Raw genomic sequence first — 6,692 nt, 5'->3', positions numbered from 1 at the left:
GCTCTGAGGTTATGGGATTTGGTTTGTAAAGCCCATACAGGACACCGGCCTGTGAAGGGAATCTTTTCATAGCAGCTTTGTTGAAATCTATTTAGGAGAGCTCTCACTTTCCAGAGGGCTTTATTATTTCCCCCCTTATCACAGAGGTCAAGATCATTTGTTACTTTGACAGGCTGCCAAATGCTGAAGAATCTGTCTCAACTTATTGACCTGTTATAACTAGGAACCATTAAATTTTAATATACTGATGAATGTTTCAGTTCCAAAATGTTTTCAGTTTTAATGTTGCTTTCAGAAATGAACATCTTCCTCTTGTTTGTGTGCTCATTCATTTATTGTTTTTTTTTCTAAAACCTTGTTGCTTGTTTTATGTTTGAGATCAGAGGTCCACTTATTTGATGGTCGTGGGCCGCATTTCCTGTTTTCCTGTTTTATAAAATGAATAAATAAATAAAATTTCAGGTCATTTGAAGACTGGCATTAATGCTACTTTCCCTTCAGAAATGGGCACCACCCTCTGATTTGTGTGCTCTGATTTTTTTTTTCTAAAACCTGGTTGCCTGTTTTCTGTGTGGTGTAATCAGACGACTACATGTTGGTGGTTGTGGTTGTGGTTGTGGGCAGCAGTGTCCTCTTTTCATTTTTCAACTAAAACAAATCAATAAAAAAACAACCCAATTTCAGTATGTTGAAATTGAATTAATAAAGACAGGAGAAGTATAATTTAATGTACTTTAGCATATATATTGTGTGTGTGTGTGTGTGTGTGTGTGTGTGTGTGTGTGTGTGTGTGTGTGTGTGTGTGTGTGTGTGTGTGTGTGTGTGTGTGTGTGTGTGTGTGTGTGTGCATGCGTGCGTGCGTGTGTAAATTCAACTAAAATTTTTTTTATTTCTTCTAAATATTGCAATGCCCAAAAGTTTCAGAGCCTATTAAACAACAACGTGAAGTATGGACGATGGCTGAAAATGTGAGGTAGAGGAGTAAATGTTTTGTTTTGGAAGAGGTAAAATAACTGTACATTTATGAGATCCCACTAAATGAAAATTAAGACTCTTTTTGAAAAGAAAGCCCATGTGGTACAAATATGACCTCAATAGAAAAACAAATGGTGGTTGACGTAGTGTTCTCAGACTCATGTCTCTGACAGAGAAGAAAAAATTGCTTGGTATTAAGAGAAAATAGGGCGACGTTAATAAAGTTATTGATACTCCGACAACTCGAATTAAAGTTTCACACAATGACGTAATGTGACAAGAAGTTTTAGCTCTGCATCTAGTACCAAACCAAGAAAAAATAATCTCCAACAGAGTACAAAACAAACCTTCCTGGGAACAAGTTGAAGTGCAAAGAGAGGTAACAAAAGAGGAGGAGGAAGAGACGAAGAGTCAGTTCAAAGCAGACACGCTGCAGAGATCATTTCATTTCTTTGTAGTATTCTCTCTTCAGTACTATCATAAAAAAGTATTTCAGAATGAGCGGTGTATACTTAAGAAGTCCAGAGCTGGCAGACTTTCATTTAGTATTTTTTAGCCTCTCCACACTCCAGATATGAAGAAGTGCTTTAAATTTTGATATTTCAAGATGTGGGTGGCTGTAGCTCAGGTGGTAGAGCAGGTCATCTACTGATCGGAAGGTTGGTGGTTCGATTCCTGGCTTCCCCTAGTCTGCATGCCAAATATCCTTGGGCAAGATACTAACCCCAAATTGCTCTCCGATGCATCCATCGGAGTATGAATGTGTGTGAATGTTATCTAGAAAGCACCTAGAGAAATGTGCTTGTGCGAATGGGTGTGAATGGGTGAATGCACAAGTTGTGTAAAGCGCTTTGAGTGCTCAGAAGAGTAGAAAAGCGCTATATAAGAACCAGTCCATTTACCATCCCAGCCAAGTTTATTGATTATATGGAACTACAGAAATAATACATATATCATTGTAATGACTTGGATTTATTTTATCATCCAGTGAACTTTCTGTGTGTTTGTGCTTTGAAAAGACCAAAAATGTATCCTGTGGATGGAAGCCATGCTAAATTGTGAAATCAGAATATTAACTTTCATCTGGGTGATTCTGCTGTTCGCTGACAAAGTTATAGAAGGAAATTTTATTTAAATCTGAATTTACAAAGTGTAAAAAAAAAGGAAAGTAATGTCTTTCAACTTCTTTTTAAATATCAATAACAATGGCAGTGAACTGCAGGCATTTGATTTTTCACAAACTCAGCAGACTCTCTCCTTGTTCGTTTCTTTTATTTTTGCATTTTCAGGTTTTACTAGGAGCACTCCTCCAGTCTGTACAAAGAGCAAAGACAATGTCACGTTAAGTAAAATAAATATAACAGCAGAGGCTGGACTATATGCAGTGTTACCATGTTCTTTTACTACAGAAGATGGGTTTGATGCCAAAAGAATAACTTTGTACAAACATGGTAAAACAATATTTGACTCCAGTGATGATAAAAAAAAAACAACAACTCTGAGTTTCAAAGGCAGGTCTCACTACTGGAGTCTGACCTGAAGATGAAGAACTGCAGCATCATCATTAATGACCTCACCGAAACAGACGCTGGATCATACCAAGTCAGAGTGTCTGATAACAAGACGGAGAATGGCTGCACACTGAACTTCACAGTCACAGTTACAGGTATCAAATCTTACAGCAAATACCTTCAAATTCCTAATAGCGATAGCTTCACTAAATTATAGAAAGGTATATCAACCACATCTGTGTCACATCATGAGGACATTTTTGTTTTATAGTAGGTGCTTCTATATTTAAATATGAAACTGAAATGGTTCTTAACCTCCTAGAACAGGGGTGGGCAACTCCAGGCCTCGAGGGCGGGTGTCCCTGCAGGTTTTAGATATGTCATTCAACCAACACAGCTGATTTAAATGGCTAAATGAGCTCCTCAACATGTCCTGAAGTTCTCCAGAGGCCTGGTAACGAACTAATCATGTGATTCAGGTGTGTTGACCCCAGGTGAGAGCTAACCCTGCAGGACACCGGCCCTCGAGGCCTGGAATTGCCCACCCCTGTCCTAGGACCTGGCGTCCACATATGTGGACATCACATTTTGGGTTATTTAGACCAAAATACTAAATCTTGCTCAACAAGGGCCTGATATCCACTTACGAGGACATTATACTGCAACTATTCTGTCGAAATTTCAAATGAATATCCTCATATGTGTCTGTCATTTCTCAGAAACAAAAATTAGATTAAAAAAAAAGAAAAATCTGGTAATTCTTTGTTTTTATATTCATCAGGTCCCAATCAGCCCAAATATCAAAAAGAAATTAAAAAATGGAAGAGTTCGGGTCTTAGGAGGTTAAATCATTACCACACAAAAAATGTTTTTTGTGAAAAAGATGCAGATTAAGCACAAAGGAAAGACCCTGTTTTCTATTTTTGGACAGTTCTAATAAAAAACTATGTACTAACATAAAACACAAATGGTAACTGTTGAATCTGCTTTTTGTCAGGTATGAACTGATGTCTTAGTATACCTCGGTGGGGAGAGAGCTTATATTTGTCACAGAAAATCTTGTACTTAATACGACCACTTTTATTCTAAATCTCAGGGGCCTCTTACATGCTGTGCTAGAATCCCATCTAGGGAACCCTAAATCAGATTCTGACTTGTTTAAGTCATCATTCATTTGTTTGTTCATTTTTCTGGCACTTTTTTTTTTTTAGATCTTCAGGAACTAAAAATCAGTGGAAGTACAGTTGTGAAGAAGGGTGCTTCACTTAGTCTAACTTGCAGTGCTGGCAGTTTCACTGCATCTTCTATCAACTGGATTAAATCTGACACCAACAAAGACTTGAACAGAAAAATTGAAAGTAAAACCACAAAAGGCAAGGGGTCAGCCTCTCTTACCATTTCTAATATGACACCAGAACTTTCTGGACAGTACAAGTGTATAGCAACAAACAAGAACAAAATCATTATGAAAACCATTCATGTAAAATGTGAGTACATTTTTTCATATTTATTAATAATGAATAAAATCCTGTCTTCCTTACTGTTACACATATGGAGGACATTTCTGTTCATGTGAGTTTACTGTGGATTTGACCTAATGTTGAGATTCATTTTCAGTATTTGCAGCTGGTCCAAGAATTTTGAATAGTGTGAGGTTCAATCAGAGGTTCTGTGCTGTATGTGCAACAGTGAGGAGTTTCCTCCGGCCACCATAAAATGGCCACATTTGAAAAGCCATATTTTCATAAAGTTTTAACTCATCTTATATAAAAACGCATAAAGGCAAGTTAGTAATTGTTAATAAATTGTGATTCCTAACTAATCAGGACAATATACATAAATAAAGCATTTTTTAAAATTACATGTAAGAATCAATATTTTTTGTCTTTGAGGAACCAAAGTTATCACAGAAAACACCCAAATTATGTGAACGTCTGGGCTTTTGTGGGGTCTTCAGTAATTTTCATTTCTATTAATTAATTTCATTCCAGAAAAAAAAAAGACAGAAGAGCTCTGAAAACCTATCTGAAGACCTGGAGATGGTGACCATTGAAGCTGTTCCATTGGTAATGTAATGTAACCATAACAGGTGGACAGTGCCAGAAGGCTGGCAGAGAAGCTGGGACTGATTGGTGTGATCAGTCCTGCTATTTCAGTTACCAGCAAGGACCAGAGAAAGGAAGGCTGCGCTAGGAACACGTCAGCTGAACAGCTGCACAGAGCAATTTAAAAAAAACTTGCAAATGAAACGTAACCAGCCCTTGAACAGCCTGTACATGTGGGTCCTTTGTATCACAGATTATTCTTATTATTTTATTTTGGTTTTGCTTTGCTGCTGCTAAATTGCTTTAATAAAATATTCTATTTAAATTGTGGACATTCTCTTTTTAACCCTTTGTGAAACAATAAAGGTAAAATCCTGAGTATCAATCCATTCTAGTGTGAATAGCTCTTACAGGTTACTTTAGCCCTTTAGAAATAACAGACTCTTGAGGCCTTATGTCCAGGCCCCTAAATTTAAGTACACCAGTCTAGAAGGGAGCTGCCATTAACGGATATGGCTGATGGAGGTTGGGCCTACAAGGCTACTCCTGTCCCTGGTTTTTATCTGAGACAACCGGGGTAGAAATTCTGATCATTTTGAGGTAGTTAGAGCTGGGCGAATCGCCTCATCCACATTTGTTCTATCTAAGCTCTGTACAGACTGTTGGGTAACACTCATATGTCAGAGGGTAGGACTCTTTTAGCAGAGAGACAATTCAGGCTTCCTGTATTGGGTGCTGGTTCCACCAGATCGACATCACCTCTTATGTTTCACTATATATGTACTATGTCTATAAAGTCTCCTTGTTCTGTTTTGCATTTTCAAAAATACACTCACAATATCCTCATAAACAAAACTTTCTTTATCAGACAAGTTTTTAGATAGCATCGGAGCGTGGGCAGAAGTCATATCAGGTAACTTCATAAAGCTATAAAGGAGCAAAAGCAGCCTTATTTTATACATGCACATAGGTATGAAGTCTTTACTACTGATGAGGACAAACTGTATTTAGATTGAAACAACTGTGACCTTAAAATAGTAACGTGTCAACAGGAACTTAGAGTGAATAAAATTATACTATATGGGGCAACATACTAATCATAATAATTGTCCAGAAACCTTTTAGAACACAGTGTAAATCCCAAAAAGCTGATTCTTTTTAGCTGGATGTTTTCAGTGGGAGAAAAATTTCATCACTCACCTAAATGACATTTTGAAACCCAGACACAAGTTCTTTCAAATATCTGTGGGAGTTTCTCTTTTCATATTAATAAAAATCACAATTAAATATGTGTCTATTATTTTCTTTATTTAAGTTGCACCAAAAACATTATTCACATAGATGCATATATCACAGTGATATCAGATGACTGAGTCAAACTAAATCTGCAGAACTCCCTGAATCTTCCAAATATTTCAAAGCTTCACACTTGATACTAAAAATAATCCCTGATTTCATTGCTGTTAAAATGTCACATTAATGGTGGTTTTAGCTCTAAGTGTGGCTGCAGTCTAAGAGGAAATAATGGTGGACAGAGTATAGAAGAACTTCCTGGAAACATGTTAAAGATGCAAAGAGAAGTAAATTAAATAAATAACAGCAAAGGCTGGACTGTGTTGTTTTGTCACGTTCTGTTATTACAGAAGATGGTTCTGATGTCATTTGACACAAACATCATGGAAGCTCTAAGAAAGCAGTATTTAAGTTTCAAGGGAGGTTGTCAGTGCTGAAGTCAGATCTGAAAAAAAGCTTCAATGACCTCGACGAGTCAGACTCTGGATCATATCGAGTTATTATTGTTAGTAAGATGAAGAATGTCTGTATGTTGATTTCTGATGCAAACGTCACAGTTACAGGTATCAAAAACCTACAGCAATACTCCCACAAAGTTGATTCTGAGAAACGTTTCATTACCCATCCAAGTGACTTCTTTAGTCTCAGCTGACTGCAGTGTGGACTGGTGGTCATGGCATATTAATGATCAAGAGACTGACCTCATATTTAGCAATGAGACGCTAAATGTTTTCTCTTATGTCTGTGTCATTCTGACTCGCTCTCTTCACGTCCAGATGATTTCAGGAGAATTTCCAGAGCAGTGACCAGGAGCAGTTGAGGTATTGTTTCAAACGGTTTAAATATCTGTAGATTTAAAGACAAAGCT

This window comes from Neolamprologus brichardi, chromosome 11 (assembly GCF_056152115.1).
Source record: "Neolamprologus brichardi isolate AB-2024 chromosome 11, ASM5615211v1, whole genome shotgun sequence".
Classification (NCBI taxonomy): domain Eukaryota; kingdom Metazoa; phylum Chordata; class Actinopteri; order Cichliformes; family Cichlidae; genus Neolamprologus; species Neolamprologus brichardi.
This window is presented reverse-complemented; position numbering follows the sequence as displayed.